Raw genomic sequence first — 20892 nt, forward strand, 5'->3', positions numbered from 1 at the left:
GAGAGGGCGGTTCTAAGGGCGGTGCTACTAGCGGTGTGGTCGACGTACTTCCATGCAGAAGGTATGACCAACAGGGCGTTAGATATCGAGATAAGAAACACAAGGGGACCCAGCTTGGTGTCCTGTGGGACGCCACAGGTGAGGGGCTGGAAGGATGTGGTGGTAGTGCGGACCATATGGTCGCTGTGGCTAAGGAAGTATGGCAATGTGGTTGTGGCGATGATGCTACTGTCTGCAATAAATGATGGCAGGGAGGTAATGGTGGTAGAGGTGATGGTACTGGTAGTTTGGGTAGTGGAGGGTGAAGTGATGATGGTTGAGGTGGTGGTGAATCACTCAGTCCAAACCCTGGGAGGTACTACACGCCTGACTGAGGAGTGTTGATATGATTCCCTCAGCTGCAGCTGATGAAGGAAGGATAGATGAGGGAGATGCGATTCGTCAAACGTCATAAAGCAAGACAGACAATGGTTGTATTGTGGGAGACACAGGTGGCACTTCAGCCAGTCTGGAGTTGTAAGTTATAAGAGAGTGAGGAATGAGACACCAGGATACGAAAGGCGAGAGTAAAAACTTTGGAAAGAATATTGTGACTGAAGCAACAGGTGATTCACAACTTCCCATGATTCATCAGAAGCAAACTGTCAGTTAATAAAGCTGCTAACCAGGGTAAGGGGATACCGAGGATAGAGTTATGGGGGACATAAAGATATGCCAGGAGGAGCTACGAGACTCAACAGGGATTTCACCGTGAGGACACTACAGCCCGAACACCAGTGAGATGGAACGGGCGGGGGAAGGAGGAGGAGGAGGTCTCGGAAATCACTGAAGGTTCCAGAAAAGACACAAAGACACGGCTCAGCCCCCCCCCCCCCCTTCCTGACCTGTATTTAAGACTGAAAGTCTGGTGTGGTCTCCCCATACGCGCTGGGGCTGTGCTCGGCCACGCGCGACGAACCGCTTGAAATATTGGGCCGAGATGTCTCTGAAGGGAAGGTAAAGAGGCAGGCAGGCAGGCAGGGGTTGTGGAAGAGGGCAAATGTCGAACCCGTCTTTATGATAAGAGACCGGGAAAGCTGCGCTGAACTACAAACCGGTCTGTCTGACTGAGTATATCATTGGGTGCAGATAACCAGACACCAAGCAGCCAGCAACTGCTGACAACCTGTACAGGTGAAAACTAAAACGGGAGATGCCATGCGGAACTAACCATTCAGACTTCTGTGAGTGTGTGTATTTATTCCAGACAAAATAGAAGGATGGTTGGATTGTTAGTGCATGGTACCACATAGGCAGCTGAGGTGATATCAGAAAAGAAGCAAAGATCTTCACGTAGTTATAAGAGGCAGACTCCTGTAGTGGAAGAGGATGAAATGATCCATATCAAAAAAGCTTTCTCGAAATGGACTTGAGAGGTTACCAGTGGCGTTCTCCAGGGTTCACTCTTGGGACCACTACTTTCTTTCCTGTATGTGAATGACCAGCCAGGACTCAACTCACAACTCACTGTGTATACGGATGATGCCAAGGTCGTGTGAAAAGTGGTGAGGACTGCATCAGCTTACAAAGGGACCAAGACAAACTCCAAAGTGGGTCTGATATTCATGGGTCGATGATATTCAACCCGAGTGAATGCGAAGTAGTGAGGTTGGGACACAGTGAAGGAAGAGCTCAATGCGAGTATCATATCAGAAGCTAAAGTGCTTCAACCCGCATGTGAGAGGGACTTGGGAGTAGACAATGTACCCATCTATCACCGAAAAGCCTCACCTTAGGAAAACCGCAAAGGAGACAAGCTGTCGGCTGGTAAGTATTACAGTAGCAATCAAGTATGTGGATGACCACCATTCAGAATAACAAGTCATTAACGGAGAAGGTCTAAAGGAAGGGAGACAGATGGTACCAGAACTGAGAAAACTGGGTTACAGTGAGATGCTGCGCCCTTGAATTTGTCCAATATGGGAAAGAGAAAAGTAAGGGGTGATTTGATCGCAAAGTTTCTGAACCAGTTTGATAACGTCAACATAAAGCTGTTCTGACAAAGATACCAAAACAACAATAAGATGCCACAACATATAATCAAGCAAGAAACTTTGTTAGAGATGATATAAAGAAGTACTTCCACAGTACACAAGTGTTGGACGAATGGCTCCTTTAAGAAATGAAAATGAAAATGTGGACAACATACAGGTTTTAAAAAGATGTATGATATGAGAGAAAGTTCAACAGATGGAATGTAGAACTGTCTCCCAATACAAAAGAAATGGGTAATTACACACACACACACACACACACACACACACACACACACACACACACTGTTGCATGCTCATACACACTTATAGCACCCACATACACACACACACACACACACACACGATCTATAATCGCTGGTCTCACACATGATCACAGGTCACAATGTCTCCTTCAGCTCAACGAACGACCCATCCTCACAAAGACAACCAGCTCTTCCTCACCCCCCATACAGCACAATCACCACCACCTACATTAATGACCTCCTTATCTAATAACGAATCTCATTACACCTCCAGTCATTAATCAACTCGCACACCTTCCTCACTCCTCCTGCTGATATTAATCTCTTCTTTTCTTCACTTAAGGATTCTGTGCCACTCTGCCGGTAGTCGATACGCGCCACAGCGGCTGTGAATTATCTGTGGTAAACACAGAGCTGTATATGGAGGGTTCGACTCCCGAGCTGTGAGTCTCCTCGTCTCGAACCCCACACACACAGCAGGAGGGCCCACGCGAACGATCCTTTACATCCTCTCTCTCTCTCTCTCTCTCTCTCTCTCTCTCTCTCTCTCTCTCTCTCTCTCTCTCTCTCTCACGCGACACAGTGTTTATTTGCATATAAACCGATTTGGTCCATCCATAAGCAAATCCACTTCGCTTCTGACTTAATCAGAAGCTGATGTATTAATTCTTTCATGCTTTCCCGCCATTTCCAGCCTCAGCGAGGTAGCGTCGGAAGAACACGAGTTACGGTCTCGTTTGCTCACATCCACTCTCTAGTCTGTCAACTGTAATGCACCGAAACCACAGCTCCATCGTACATAGCCAAAGCCCGCACACTATTCCATGGTTCCATAAGCTCTTCGTATGCTTTGGTTTAGCCCAAAGACGCGTCCCCCGCATACCACATAGATTCGAGTCATTCTATCCCATTCAAGCCTCTCACTCTCTTGAAGGTTCAGACTACGATACCTCACTGCTTCACTCCATCCTTCTATCTCCCTTCCGGTCCACACCGCTCCCTCTTGGTATCTTCACGTCTCATCCTCATATTAAGTCTCTCTTCACTCAGCCTCTCCATATGTCCGAACCATAACCCAGCACACCCTGGTCAGCTCTCTCGATCAGACTCAGCTTAACCACATCTCTCTTATACCGTCATTCCTCACACGATCGACCCGCCTCACACCACATATGGTCCTCAAGCATTTCATCAACACGTCCGCCCTCTTCCACTCACCGTCAGGACCACTATACCATCAAACAAACCCGCGCTTTGCCCTAACGGACGGTGACTTGCCCCTTCCGCACACTCCTTGACCGCAGTCAGGACCTTCGCCCCCTCACCCACCCTATGACTCACGTCGCCCCCATGCTACCATCTGCTTCCCCGGCAACTCCCATGTACATACGTGGAACACTACACTTCTCCCAGTATATGCGCTTCCGTGATTACGTTTCCTCGCTATGTTTCAAACTCTGGTTGTTTACTGATTTGGAGGCAAGTGAACAATTACGTAAGACAACAGATAATAATAATATTAACAACAACAACAGCAACAACAATTATAATAATAATAACAATAATAATAACAATGATGATAATAATAATAATAATTATAATAATAATAATAATAATAATAATAATAACAATAATAATAATAACAATAATAATGATAATAATGATAATAATAATAATAATAACAATAATAATAATAATAATAATAATAATAATAATGATAATAATAATACCTGTTAATCACTAAAACACTTAGCATAATAAGAAATAAGACTGGATTCATGAACAATACTATTCTCTATCTTCAATAATAATCACCTTACACGACATGTGACTGTAATGTGTACACCAGCAACCACAGGGAGGCAGGCCAGAGCACCATTACGTACACTGAACCAGAGGGAAGCGTTGAGCTGACGATGTGTGTGTGTGTGTGTGTGTGTGTGTGTGTGTGTGTGTGTGAGAGAGAGAGAGAGAGAGAGAGAGAGAGAGAGAGAGAGACTTCACCGCGGCAGTAAGTAGGTATCCTAATATATATATATATATATATATATATATATATATATATATATATATATATATATATATATATATATATATACATCCCTGGGGATAGGGGAGAAAGAATACTTCCCACGTATTCCCTGCGTGTCGTAGAAGGCGACTAAAAGGGGAGGGAGCGGGTGGCTGGAAATCCTCCCCTCTCGGTTTTTTTTTTTTTTTCAAATTTCCAAAAGAAGGAACAGAGAAGGGGGCCAGGTGAGGATATTCCCTCAGAGGCCCAGTCCTCTGTTCTTAACGCTACCTCGCTAACGCGGGAAATGGCGAATAGTATGAAAGAAAGAATATATATATATATATATATATATATATATATATATATATATATATATATATATATATATATATATATATATATATATATATATATATATATGAATACGAATAAAGTGTATATGAATGCGCACCTTCATAGAACATACAAAGCTCCAACAGCCAAGATCGAACCTGGGACCCCTTGTGCAAGAGGCAGGCATGCTATATATATATATATATATATATATATATATATATATATATATATATATATATATATATAGATAGATAGATAGATAGATAGATAGATAGATAAAGAGATAGATATAGATATATATAATCAATTTGAAAACAAAACCAGACCCAGTGTAACAAGCGCGCCTACTGTCTATATAACTATGGAAGCAGTAACTTAATAAGATCAATTAAACCAATCATTATATAATCCTAAAATTGATAAAAAAAAGTAAGGGCACATAGGGATAACTGTGCCATACGCGGTAGTAACCCTTACGAAAGAAAATGGGATCTTCTAAATGCGATCAATATCAAATCCATAATGATCAGTTATACTCAGGTGACGATTAATCTCCTTTTGATTAATCGCCTGTTGTTCAGGGTCAAGCACTAAGATGAACTATGTCTGTCTGCGAGATTATAATCGGCTTTCACTGCACCTTCAAATTCCTCTAAGATAAAGTCCGCTTAATAAGTCAACGGAGAACACACAGCAGCGTTCTGGTCCACTGGTTAGTGGTGGGGACACCACACTCTCTAGGCAAATGCGGGTCACACTTTCCAATCTGTGCTCTAGCCATGACCCATTATCTCTACAACTAAAAAATAAGTCGTTTTAGCGTATCCCAAGATCCTTTCATGTCCACGATGCGTCTTCCACAATGCAGACACCGAACACTTCCTACTCAATTTTGTGAGAAAAGCATTTCTATATTGTATGACGTATGTTTGCTAACCACACAAACAGTGAAAATACACCTAACCACGCAAACATACGAATTCGTAACACAGTCGAATTAGTACGGTGTTAGAGACAAATATATTAAGTACGTACACTCATATACATTAACATACATACAAACAAATCAACTCACAAGAACACACGCCAACAAATATACACAAACAAATTCACAAACAACTTACAAGTCAAAGGCAGATGAAAATAAAAAAACACACACAACCACATAATCATACAAGACACATTAAGAAATAATTGACACACCACAAATACTCATCCACCTCTTGCTTAGACCCACACACAACGTTACCCCTCACCAGGTGATGGGAGGTAGGAAGGGGAAGGTCGGAAGGGGAAGGTAGGCAGGGGGAGGAAGGAAGGGGGAGCTGGTGTGGGAAGAGGGGGACGATCCCCCCCACCTCCCCTCCCCTCCCTCTTCAGCCGTACATACATATAACACAATGACAAACGAGCATCAATCCTTTCTACAATTACTTCAACGCTTTTAGTCCCACGAAACGAAAAGAAAAAAAGAAACACTAAATGCATAGTTACGTACACTTCGCTGTTTCGGTGATGTATATCAGCGACCAATGAGAGATCCCTGTGTGTTAAACTACCTTCCTGAAACACTTACAATATGCGTCACAAAAATTTTTCTCTTCGCAAAAACAAGTCGATATGTTTCATGAATCAAAGACTTCAATTATTCTCACTAACAGCTGTGTTTATTGAACTGTTATAATCTTGTATCTCTACGAACACAGATCGCCCGTCTCATGTTAAAGTTACTTTTAAACAGCCATAAATACAGTTATCACATTAGCCACTATCACATTTTACATTTCGAAATCTAGATAAGCCAATAAGTGCTGAAGTGTCTGAAACACAGTAATGCTACAGTCACCACCATCAGCAACAGGCGCGGTGTATAACCCAAAATTCCAAAATACTAATGGATTTCAGGAGGAAAATAAATGTTATTTCTTTTTTTTTGGATATATTTTTCCACGGTGTGTTGAGCTGTGTGCGAGAAGCCAGTCCCGGCAAGCCACTCACGGCTCTTCACATTATCTCGAGAGATATCTGCCGAGATTAACAATGTATATGAGGAAAGAGACAAGATGTATGAAGGGGTTTTGAATCCTTCACACGAGGAAAATGAGCAGTTTTGTGTACAAGATAATTAGCTGGCGGGTGGTACTGTCATTAAACCTAACTACATGGGATATCTCCCGTGTCTTTTTACAAAGCATTTTACCTCCGTTTGCTTTTGAATACATACATATATATATATATATATATATATATATATATATATATATATATATATATATATATATATATATATATCGTGTGTTTCTCTTAGCCGTAAGGGCGTATCAGCCAATCAGCTCTGACAGGCTACATCCACACTTCCAAAACACTGGAAACCTCATCATTAATGGTGTAACAGCCACTTATAGTACTACATTTCTACAAGAACTTCACCTATCAACTCATACTGTCTTTCACTCATGCCCAAAAATCATTTTTAACAACAATATCACTAATTACTTAACGGAATATTCACAAAAATGTAAGAGTCATTTGACCACCGAACAACACAATAGCATTTTCTATCATGTTTTTCTCCCAAAGTCAAAAACTCGTACTTACCACTTGGTGGCGAAAGCTTCCCAGAAAAACTATTGATGTCGAAATGAAGCAAAGACGCGACACAAAATTCTAAAATTCCGGCACAAAATCACAGAATACCACTACCGCAGGTCAGGAGGAGGTGGTGCCGCCAGCTGGTCCAGGGTTGCCCTGCTACTGACGAAGTGTTGGTGGTGCCAGCTGGCTGGTCCAGGGTTGCCCTGCTACTGACGAAGTATAACGGTTCAGCACCGACATCGGTCGAGCCAACAAGGACTTGAATCCATTTTGATCGCAGTTCTTATCATCAAAAACGAAAATCCTACTTTATTATATACCAATTATCTACATAAATAATACTAAATTAAAATCAAGGAAATTATTAAGTTATAACCACCCATACGTTACACAGATCCTTACGTAGGACAATATACACCAGACAACGCTGGTTTGAGTCGAGAATGTCATTTTCTTTGGAATGTATTTCTTTATTTAACCGGCTATTTCAGGTGTCACGCTTACTTTATCTTCACTTAGGTTTGTTGCTGTTAAATGGCCAGGTTCTACACTCGTGTGGCTCCATCTCTTGAACTTTCTCTACGATCATAAAACTTTTTAAACCTTTTGTACACCGTCTACCTTCACGAATTTCATCATTCAGTATATTTCATTCATCCACCACACTTGTAAGTCGAAGTACTTCTTTGAATATTTTCTAACTTGATTTTGGCGGTTCAGTCAATGAGGTTTTCGTAGATTTCTTCAGTATTTACGACATCAAACTGATGCATAAACTAACTAGGTCTTTCTTTACTCTTCTCTCTTCCATGTTGGACAAGTTTGAGATTAGCGTTTCCTGGTAACTCTGATATCTTAATTCTGGCACTATCTTTGTTGTCCTCCTCTTGACCTTCTCTATCAGCTCTTTGTGCTTCTTCAGCTGTGGTGACCAAACTTGCGAAGTATATTCTAGTTTTGGCATATGTAGGATGTGAACAGCTGGCTGAATATTTCCTCATCCATATACTTCAATGTTATTCTAATATTTTCCAGCAGACAGTTGGTCTCCTTAAACGTTCTCCTAATGTGGGACTCTGGCCACAGGTTAGGGACGATATCAACTCCCAAGTCCCACACACACACACACACACACACACACACATGACCGGTAATCCAAGTGTGGACACATCAGTACAATTGCTTTGGTTAACACTACATCACGTACCAGGGTCAGTGAGGCTCTTTGACATGAAATACATCCACCAACCGTAAGATCATACACACCTTCTTCACGCAGTATTGATAACTGAATATCAAAGCCTCTCTCACTGTATTTATAAACTTATCATTTATTAGTCTCATTCCTTTCCATCATATCTGTTTTTTCTGGTGACCTGAATGTATATATGTGGTGGACTGATAAAGAGACAGCTTTAATTATGTATCATTATATATATATATATATATATATATATATATATATATATATATATATTCTTTCTTTCTTTCAAACTATTCGCCATTTCCCGCATTAGCGAGGTAGCGTTAAGAACAGAGGACTGGGCCTTTGAGGGACTACCCTCACCTGGCCCAATTCTCTGTTCCTTCTTTTGGAAAATAAAAAAAATAAAAAAAAAAATATATATATATATATATATATATATATATATATATATATATATATATATATATATATATATATATATATATATATATATATATCATTATCATTAGCATTATTATCATTATCATTATCATCAATATCAGCATATTTCTTGTATTATCTATTTTCATATTATCATCATCACAAAATACATTCTCACGCAAACTCCATTCTTCACTAGCGCCAAGCCCTTCTTGCATACATCATGGACCATACAAGAGAGTGTACGTTTCAGTACAAAGTCGTACACCAAACTGGTCGTTACGTCTACGTAATCGCATGTTTCACAAAGCGTAAATTCGTAGTGACTATTACCGTTAGTCATAAATATGAACCAACGACAGTGGATGATACAAGACCGAGAGACCATATCAAATTTGACATTAAATCAAGGACACGAAATTGGGGAAGAAAATCATCCATAAATGACAGAGTAAAGGAATTTAAATACATTATCATCTGTTCGATAATTCATACTCTCTACAGTAAATTACTGCCACCAGGGTCGTAATTACGTGAACTTAACAATACTTATGAATGATTACTTGTGCGAACAGTAATAGGGAGATATTAGACTGTGAATTGTCAATTTATACATCGTACAGCATTCACAACCATATATCATATTAATGTTTGGAGTCATATGATTTACTGGCTATTCATTCGACCTCCAGCGAGTTGGACCTCGATGGTCCCCCTCCACCTCGAGGATTAGGTCAGATCTGAGGGTATAATGCACGATGAATATCGGCTGGCTGGGGTTGGCGGAGGAGGATGTTGGCAACATTGTTCCCTGAGTCTTATGCTGGCGAGGTCTGGTGCCGGAGGTGGTAACACTTGGCGTCCTCATCACCTCCTATGGCATATATATATATATATATATAAGTATATATATATATATATATATATATATATATATATATATATATATATATATATATATATATATATATATATACATATATATATATATATATATATACATATATATATATATATATATATATATATATATATATATATATATATATATATATATATATATATATATATATATATATATTCCTATGAACCCAAGGGGAAAATGAAATACGATAAGTTGCCAAGTGCACTTTCGTGTTATTATCACATCATATATATATATATATATATATATATATATATATATATATATATATATATATATATATATATATATATATATTCATATATATACGAAGGTGTGTGGGGCCTGGATGGGGATAGGGAGCTGTGGTTTCGGTGAATTACACATAACCGCTAGAGAATGGATGTGAACGAATGAGGCCATTCCTTCGTCTATTCCTGGCGCTACCCCGCTAACACGGTCAACGGCGATGAATCATAAAAAAGGAAATCATTTCTAATTCACACGTTAAAAAGATAAGCGTCTGTACACTTGGCAATGCAGATATCTGTTTCTGGCTAATGGGCTTGTGGATAACGATGGATAACTGATCAGTTTGTCTAATGAAGCTGTTGTGTGTGGCGTAATGTATCATTGTCCAGCACACCTGTGCACATGTGCAACAGTACACGTGCGTACCACTGCACTAGTACATCTGTGCACTTATACACCTGTGCACCATTACATCAGTACACTAGTACATCTTTACACCAGAATACTACTACTCCTGTACATGAGTACAACTGTACACTTGCTTACCAGTACACTTATGTATTAGTACACCTGCACACCAGTACATCTGTGCACCTGTACACCTATGCATCTGTGCACCTGTACACCTATGCATCTGTGCACCTGTACACCTATGCATCTGTGCACCTGTACACCTATGCATCTGTGCACCTGTACACCTATGCATCTGTGCACCTGTACACCTATGCATCAGTACATCTGTACACCAGAACACCTGAGGAACAGTGTACATGTACACCACTACACCTGTACCCAAGCCATCCGTCACTAGGAAGGCGTCGCTATGTACACACGAGCTGACGGACGCAGCCAGCAGATGGGTCATCCCCGCCCCGCCCCGCCCCACGTCGGGGCGGGGCGGGGCGGGGCTCAGCCTGGGTGGAGGGGAGGGGGGTGGGGTGTAGCGGGGTCTGGGTGGGGCCAGGGCGACAACACGTTAGCAGACGACTGTCTTCACCCCTCTGTGACCCGCCTCATCCACGACCTCCACCCCCGCCTCATCCACGACCACCCCCGCCTCATCCACGACCACCCCCGCCTCATCCACGACTCCCAACCCCCCCACCTCATCCACGACCCCCACCCCCGCCTCATCCACGACCACACCCCCCGCCTCATCCACGACTCTCACCCCCCCGTCTCATCCACGACCCCCACCCCCGCCTCATCCACGACCACCCCCGCCTCATCCACGACCACCCCCGCCTCATCCACGACCACCCCCGACTCATCCACGACTCCCACCCCCCCGCCTCATCCACGACCACCCCCGCCTCATCCACGACCCCCACCCCCGCCTCATCCATGACCACCCCCGCCTCATCCACGACCACCCCCGCCTCATCCACGACCACCCCCGCCTCATCCACGACCCCCACCCCCGCCTCATCCATGACCACCCCCCCGCCTCATCCATGACCACCCCCCCGCCTCATCCACGATCCTTCCCCCCCACCTCCTCCCTCGCCAAGCTTGCCCCTGCTCCTCCCCCCCCCTCGCCCACCACTAGCTCATCCCCGCTCGTTAAGCGAGACCGAACGATGTTGTTACGGTAGTTAGTTCAAAAAGGGGCGCTGGTTCCTGGACCTTCATCCGGAGCACAGCACTCAAGTGTATGAATCTTGCAAGACATTTTGGGAGGATCTGATTTCATGCCTCGCCTTTGATTGGTGGCAACACGAGCATCTAGACTGGGGTCATTTATCCCACGTACATGATACACGGGATCTAATCCTCTATAGTTGTAATCCCACGTACATGACACGTGGGATCCAATCCTCTATAGTCGTAATCTCCGATAGTCAGATGATCATCTCGATTATGGAACATCTATCTAAAGCGCCACCTATGTATATCTTATCAATTTGTATATAAACCTCTTCCCTGATGTATATAGAATGTGTATATACATGATTTATATACTAGGAAGTCTTCGTGGAGTCTGGTCATCCATCCAAACCCGAGCGCGTAATGTCTTGGTGTTTACATTCTCCCGTCCACCTGGATGTGGCGGGAAGACGTATTCACACCTGTGTGGGTCGTTATGTGGGCTACGGTACGACCACTTCCTCTGTGTGTGTGTGTGTGTGTGTGTGTAGTGACGGACCAGACACACACACACACACACACACACACACACACACAACCCTCTCAGTTCACGTTACTCCAAATCGACCCCCCCAAAAAAATAGAAAAAAAAAAAAAGAAAACGTATTGTATTATCCGATTTTCTTCTCTTTCCTGAAAAATGTGGACTTGGGGTGTAAGGGGGGAGTTTGAAGTGGGTTATTAGGAGTGTTTAAGATATCATATTTATACCGCAATAAAACACCAATCTTAGGAGGGCGTCGTCCACACAGCGAAGACGTTAATGCCAAGTGTTCAACAACCATCTATCTAATCCTCCAGGGGGAGACATCGAGGTCGTCTGAAAAGTCCAATCTGTTCCAATATTATCTATCGCTGGGGGTCGTTGCCTTGATATATATATATATATATATATATATATATATATATATATATATATATATATATATATATATATATATATATATATATATACGATTATAACCGATGGTAATCGTTAATTTTCGTAGTAATATATACAAACCGTCTCTCGCTCCTTATGTTGACGTAGGCTACAGCGAACACACACACACACACACACACACACACACACACGGGTTTTATAAACGACCCCAAAACACATCTTGAGCTTTAAACGGAGGAATAACCTAACATTATTTGTTTTGTGAGGATGCATTGCAGGACGACTGGCCTACATGTTGCACACGCTCGATACGAGAGATAAGAGGAGATAAGGGAAAGGTGAATGAGTCAGTGATATTGATAAGACGAGATCACTAGACTCAGATAAGAAAAGGAAGGTGTGTACACGTTATCTCTGACCCAGACAAGAAAAGGAAGGTGTGTACACGTAATCTCTGACCTAGATAAGAAGAGGAAGGTGTGTACACGTTATCTCTGACCCAGATAAGAAGAGGAAGGTGTGTACACGTTATCTCTGACCCAAGTGTAAAAACGGACAATATATGTGGCAATGAACATCGTCTAATATGTGTCTTTCATCGTTTAATGAAAAAGCCACACGACACAGACGGGCGTTTAAATGGAGACTACTTGATCCTCAGCGATGGTTAGGTTCGCCTCAGCTGACGATGTATCGTTAATATGCACAGGGGGCAACCCGCGTAGACTCCGACGCGTAGACTCCAGGAATGTAAAGGAAAATGGTGGTGCAGCGGTTTAGCGTTGCTGACCATGAATCATTCACGGGCCGCCAGGGGGCCGAGCACGCATAGGTTCGAATCCTGGTCGAGGCAGTCCGTCCACAGTCAACCCAGCTGTTCATCCTGCCCTAGGGACTGGCCGATAAATTTTGCGTATCTGGCGTAGGCTTGAGGATATGTGTGTCGTAGAAGGCGACTGAAAGGGGAGGGAACGGGAGGGGGCTGGAAATCCTCCCCTCCTTTTTTGTTTTCCAAAAGAAGGAACAGAGGAGGGGGCCAAGTAAGGATTCTCCCTTTAAGTCTCAGTCATCTGTTGTTAACACTACCTCGCTAGTGCAGGAAATGACACACACACACACACACACACATACACATATATATATATATATATATATATATATATATATATATATATATATATATATATATATATATATATAATATATATATATATATATATATATATATATATATATATATATATATATATATATAGAGAGAGAGAGAGAGAGAGAGAGAGAGAGAGAGAGAGAGAGAGAGAGAGACGAATGATCCATGGTTGTTAACACATCTCAATAACCAAACCTTATCATTAACTGAAACTCAATAAATCAATCCACGTACATACTAACTAGAACAAGTTATCCCTTGTCAATATGAAAGAAACGTGTCAATATGAGACGATACACAAAGAAACAGAACAATATCAAATGTTCTTCAAAGAACAGAGTGAGTGTTCAGACAGGTGGGCCAATATAATGTATGCACACAACAAACTCACAATGCAAAACACTGAACAGAGGATAAGCCATAATAAAATGAACTAACCTCAGTAAATATCATATACGTCTCACTGCAACAAACAAACAAAGACAGGAGGACGACTTACTTAGAATTGTTAGAAAAGTAGAACATATATTGAACAGGTGGAGCCACCAGTAAGATGGTGGAAAGACGTGTTTAATCGTAGAAGAACAGGAGGCACGTTAATGACAACTTATAATGCAACGATAAATAATAAACAAGCCAATAAAAAGGAACAATTTAAGAGAGTAAAATAAATGAAATAAACACTGTGTTACCAGGTGTGGATAAACGACATAACAAGGGGCAATAACATGCTAAACCCCATCACTCCAAGTGGCCATGTCAGACAAACACCATAATTTATGAATAATTCATTTATCAGACGGTAACATGAGGGAAGTGAGGATTATGTACAACTCAAGTTATAAAGGATCAGGAATACAGTAAAAGGATCAGTGATGGAGATCAAGCGATTATGAACTTTGGCCGCTTCGACACAACACTAAATGGAAATTCAAGGAATAGATTGAATATGCAAATCTAAATTATCTTTTTTCTTGTTCTTTTCCTTCAAAGACAAAACCGTACATATTATCAACAAGGCACAAGAATGTTCTGCAAGACACCAGTGCAAATAGATGAGAGATAAAACATCAGATACAACAGAATTTGATGGAAAATAAGACGAGAGACAGAAATGAACGGATAAAGGAAAGAAAATGGGGGGGGGGGAATTGATTATCAATAATAGGATGAAACAGCTTGAAGAAAAGACGAGACACAGATACAGACAAAGAAATTATGGAATCACAAACACACACACACACACACACACACACACACACACACACACACACACACACACACACACGAGAACAAAGAAGAAATCAAGAGAGAGAGAGAGAGAGAGAGAGAGAGAGAGAGAGAGAGAGAGAGAGAGAGAGAGAGAGAGAGAGTGAGTGAGTGAGTGAGTGAGTGAGTGAGTGAGTGAGTGAGTGAGATAGATAGATAGAGAGAGAGAGAGAGAGAGAGAGAGAGAGAGAGAGAGAGAGAGAGAGAGAGAGAGAGAGAGAGAGAGAGAGAGAGAGAGAGACGCCCTATGGAGCGGGGGTCGGGCGACCCACGAGCCTCACCTGCACGTGAGGAGCAGAGATGAGGAGGTGGAGGTGGAGGAGGAGGCAGGCACGGACGTGCGCACGGGAGGCAACACGTAATCGACCACCTCGACCGAGCACACAGGGTTTAGATTTACAAGTTTAAGGACTGAAGTGATAAGCTTAAGGGACTCAGAGGGGAAGGTCCCCCAGCCAGCGATGGTCAAGGTGCCTCACACGTTGCCAGGGGTTAATCGAAGTGAACCCACACAAGTTGGTCCGTGGTCCAGATGGACCCACACAAGTTGGTCCGTGGGCCAGATGGAACCCCACACAAGTTGGTCCATGGTCCAGATGGAACCCCACACAAGTTGGTCCGTGGCCCAGATGGACGCCACACAAGTTGGTCCGTGTCCAGATGGACGCCACACAAGGCCCACGGTCCAGATGGCATCTCATCAAGTGTTGTCACTGTGTGCACAGACACCAGCCAGGCCAATGGTAATCCTGTTTCAAACCTCCCTCAGTGAAGGGAAACTTCCCACACAGCAACAGATGAGAGCCACTGTTTTTTAAACCACTATTCAATAAAGGCGACACACACACACGAAGTCCTTAATCATAACCCAACACTCCTAACGAGCGTAAACTGCGGGGTACTGCAACTAGGCAATGGGTAGAAGAGTGCTTACCTAGCGTTAACTACTTAACTGGGGGACAACATGGACTCCAAAGGAATAGCTCTTGTGTGACGAATCAACTGGATTTTTACAAACGAGTCAACAGCATCTTACAGACGAGGGAGGGGGATGGGAGGGGTGGAGTGGGGTGGCTTGGACTGCCGAAAGGGATTCGATCCTGTCCCCCTCACAACACACTGACGATGAAGCCGAACATCCCAGCTGGTGTCAGAGGAGAACAGCTCAAGTGGAGGAACAGCAGCTCGGATGAAGGATAATTGTGTAGTCGGGTACCGGGTGACAGATGCGCTTCCTCTGGGTTTATGCTGGGGCCACTGCTCTTCCTGGTCCACGTACATGCTTCTCCAAACGAAGCCAGTTCATATCTGGATATGTTTGCTGATGATGCTGTAATGATACACGAAGGACGCAACAGCAGAGATTGCAAAGAGCTGCAAGGGGACTTAAACAAGATCCTGCTGTGATTGGACACATGGGTTATGATGTCTCACTCCAGAAAAATATACAGTTATGAAGATGGGGAAGAATGGAATCGGATACTCCATCGGGTTTCGTGGCTCACAGGAACCTATGTGTGAGAGGGACGCGGGAGGTGACGCCAAGTTGAACCTGTCGCCTGGACATCATGTAGGGAGGACAACTCCTCCTTCAACTTTGCGGATCGTGTGGTCTTTACGAGAGCGACGCACACGACGTATATTCGCCTTGTGCTTGCATGCTCAACACCAACCTCTTGATCTCCTCATCCAGTCAGCCTTAAGAAAGGAGACTGGACATTCTCCTGAAGTGTAAACAAGTCTTTTGCGAAACGTATGGTCTGGAAATTGCTGGAAAAGACAAAGAGAAAGCAAATGGTTGACCACCAGAGACAACACAGGGTAAAGGGAAAGGAGGTCGTGTGCAGCAACTCTATATGAAACTTTCGTTAAAACAAGAGGTCCATTTTTCACAAAAGATGAGAAATTATATCTTGTCTTCCTGGACCACTCGAGAGATTTTAGCTCTGCACACAAGAAGAGGTTGGTAGGGAAGGTGGATTATTCGGTGCGAATAAAAGGGGGAGATATTCCCTCAGTGGACGGACATTATCTTAGTGGAGGGGGAACAAAGGACTCACGTCAGAGAAACCTTTGAAAATAGGTTGAGGTCAACAACGGTGTGTGTCTGAGCCAGGACCGCTCCTCTGCCTCCTGATCTATGGTGAAATTTGACAGACGTGACTCCGAACTGAATGTGTCTGCAGATGATGCTCACATAGCGAGGGGTATAAAGAAAATGACAGATTATCTACTGGCAAATATCAGAACAGTATTTATGAATAGTATTCAAATATTTAGACAAACTATTCATAACGTTTAACAGGGGAAAACTAAGATATGCTTCTCAAGTTTGGCCACCGCAGCTGAAGAATCACAAAGAGCTGATAGAGAAGGTCCAGAGGAGGACAACAAAGATGGTGCCAGACTTAAGAGGATTGAATTACACTGTAGTGAGAGGTTAAGACTCCATGGATCAACCAATCATCATAAAACATAAGATTAGGGAGTGACCTGATCACAACCATCAAGTTTCCAATCTAATTTGATTGGTGTCTTCATTCAACAGGTCCTCGAAAGATAAAAAGTTAGAACAACCAAAGACCATAACATAGAATTTAGCAAGAAATTATTAGAAAATAGTATATAAAACATCATTACACTATGAGAACAGTGGCGAATGGAAACCAAGTGATGACAGGAGGAGTGTGGACTGAAGTATATAATGTTGTATGATAGTAGATATGGTTGAAGAGATGGGGCCCCCACCAGTGTACAACTCCCTCCCCGTACAGCACAAGAGATGGGGCCCCACCAGTGTACAACTCCCTCCCCGTACAGCACAAGAGATGGGGGCCCCCACCAGTGTACAACTCCCTCCCCGTACAGTACAAGAGATGGGGCCCCCACCAGTGTACAACTCCCTCCCCGTACAGTACAAGAGATGGGGCCCCCACCAGTGTACAACTCCCATCCCGTACAGTACAGATAAATACGTACACAACCATACACACACACACACACACACACACACACACACACACACACACACACACACACACACACACACACTAGTACATAACAATACACATATATACAAACACAGACCCTTCACCCTCACATAAATCCGCTCAACCACACATACACACAAACACCCACTCCATACTCACCCTCCCCTAACCCTCTCACCTCTCCCTCACCCCGCCACACCCCCACTACACACACACACACACACACACACACACACACACACACACACACACACACATGTACCATGAAATACAATATGCACTTGCCTCTCAGCGGGCACTAAACTTATAGATATTAAACCAAGACAAATTTCACAGCGGGACCGTATTGATTCGCCATTGGAAGCCATAAGTTTGGAGCGGAGGGCGCATGCGCCGTGCCAGCCCCGTCGTACGTATGCTAATGAGGATATGAACCGGAGTAATGAAAATTTGATGCGCCAATACTGGGCAGTGGGGGACCCCCGCGCGAGACAAGTGCTCACTGCCAAAAATAGTCACCACTTAATGACCGACCACCACTCCGGGGTCGAGAGAGAGAGAGAGAGAGAGAGAGAGAGAGAGAGAGAGAGAGAGAGAGAGAGAGAGAGAGAGAGAGAGATACGCCTTTTTTTGCCTCAGGACGAGTGACGCAGGAGACGCACTTCCAGGACGCAGGAGAAGCAGTCCCAGGACGCAGGAGACGCAGGACACGTAGTCCCAGGACGGAGGACATGCAGAGGACGCAGGAGACGCAGTTCCAGGACGCAGGAGACGGCAGTCACAGGACGCAGGAGACGCCATCTTAACCGGGCTAAGACTCTCAGAGTTCGAGACCAGACCAGCAGCGTCTGAGGACTTCCTCCCAGGGATCCCAGCAGATCCCACACAGTCCCAGGAGGCAGGACACACTGACCCTCCCACCTACACTGATCCCAGACGACCCTCCCACCTACACTGATCCCAGACGACCCTGCCACCTACACTGACCCCAGACGACCCTGCCACCTACACTGATCCCAGACGACCCTGCCACCTACACTGATCCCAGACGACCCTGCCACCTACACTGACCCCAGACGACCCTGCCACCTACACTGATCCCAGACGACCCTGCCACCTACACTGATCCCAGACGACCCTGCCACCTACACTGATCCCAGACGACCCTGCCATCTACACTGATCCCAGGCGACCCTGCCACCTACACTGATCCCAGACGACCCTGCCACCTACACTGATCCCAGACGACCCTGCCACCTACACTGATCCCAGACGACCCTACCACCTACACTGATCCCAGACGACCCTGCCATCTACACTGATCCCAGGCGACCCTGCCACCTACACTGATTCCAGACGACCCTGCCATCTACACTGATCCCAGGCGACCCTGCCACCTACACTGATCCCAGACGACCCTGCCATCTACACTGATCCCAGGCGACCCTGCCACCTACACTGATCCCACACGACCCTGCCACCTACACTGATCCCAGACGACCCTGCCACCTACACTGATCCCAGGCGACCCTGCCACCTACACTGACCCCAGACGACCCTGCCACCTACACTGATCCCAGACGACCCTGCCATCTACACTGATCCCAGGCGACCCTGCCACCTACACTGATCCCAGACGACCCTGCCATCTACACTGACCCCAGACGACCCTGCCACCTACACTGATCCCAGACGACCCTACCACCTACACTGATCCCAGACGACCCTGCCACCTACACTGATCCCAGACGACCCTACCACCTACACTGATCCCAGACGACCCTGCCACCTACACTGATCCCAGACGACCCTGCCACCTACACTGGCCCTACCGACCCTGCCACCTACACTGATCCCAGACGACCCTGCCACCTACACTGACCCCAGACGACCCTGCCACCTACACTGACCCCGGACGTCCCTGCCACCTACACTGATCCTAGTCGACCCTGGCATTACGTATATGCAGTCTGGAATTTATGAATGATGAGTCTGAGAAGATATATTGAGTTGGATCCCAGTTAAAATATCCCAGATTCTTCACTGATAAACCTCTTAAGTTGGTAAAGATATCATTATATAAATGCTAACCTTCTCTTAATACCAAGAATCTTTTACTTCTTCCTTTTAGTGATAATTCTACATGACTTCCCAGGTTGCTTCAATCCTTTAGCGTAACTGTTGCCTTCAGCGATTACAATACTCTGCGGGCTGTGTTTACACAATACCTTGCAACGATTGTAATATGTTTTATGTTGGGCAAACTGGAAAGGATCTCTATGTTAGACTTAAGCAATATAGACATAGAATAAGATCAGGACAAGAATCAAATGTTTTGTTTAATCATGTAAAAAATTATGACCACTGTATGGAATGGAGTAACGCTAATTCAGTTATCAACTGTAACTCCTTCACCACGAGAAATATCATTGAATCTTCTATAATCAAATACACAAAGAATTGTCACATTGATATGAGTGAAGGTCTGTACAAACTGGATTTGTAAACAAATCCCTTTCCTGTCCACATACTACGTATAACTTCATATGAATCTTCTGCCACATGGAGGCTGTGAATGTTATAAGACGAGGTGGTTCGTTCTGTATGTATGACTGAGGTAGATGTTGTATGATTAGGTGCATGCTGTATGATTAGGTGCATGTTATATGACTGAGTTAGATGTTGTATGATTAGGTGCATGTTGTATGATTAGGTGCATGTTGTATGATTAGGTGCATGTTGTATGATTAGGTGCATGTTGTATGATTAAGGTGTATGTTGTATGATTAGGTGCATGTTGTATGATTAGGTGCATGTTGTATGATTAGGTGCATGTTGTATGATTAGGTGCATGTTGTATGATTAGGTGCATGTTGTATGATTAAGGTGCATGTTGTATGATTAGGTGCATGTTGTATGATTAGGTGCATGTTGTATGATTAGGTGT

At 43.8% G+C, this 20892-nt stretch overlaps 1 long non-coding RNA gene across 2 annotated transcripts in view; it reads right to left on the reverse strand.

The window, feature by feature from the left end:
* The window catches only part of LOC139749608 (uncharacterized), a 192302-nt gene extending 184891 nt beyond the window's left edge, over positions 1–7411 (reverse strand). For both annotated transcript variants that reach the window (XR_011712998.1, XR_011712997.1), the window contains exon 1: positions 7227–7411. This is a non-coding gene — a long non-coding RNA (uncharacterized lncRNA). The remainder of the gene's footprint in view (positions 1–7226) is intronic.
* Positions 7412–20892: the final 13481 nt, after the last annotated feature.

Source organism: Panulirus ornatus, chromosome 7, assembly GCF_036320965.1.
Source record: "Panulirus ornatus isolate Po-2019 chromosome 7, ASM3632096v1, whole genome shotgun sequence".
Classification (NCBI taxonomy): Eukaryota; Metazoa; Arthropoda; class Malacostraca; order Decapoda; family Palinuridae; genus Panulirus; species Panulirus ornatus.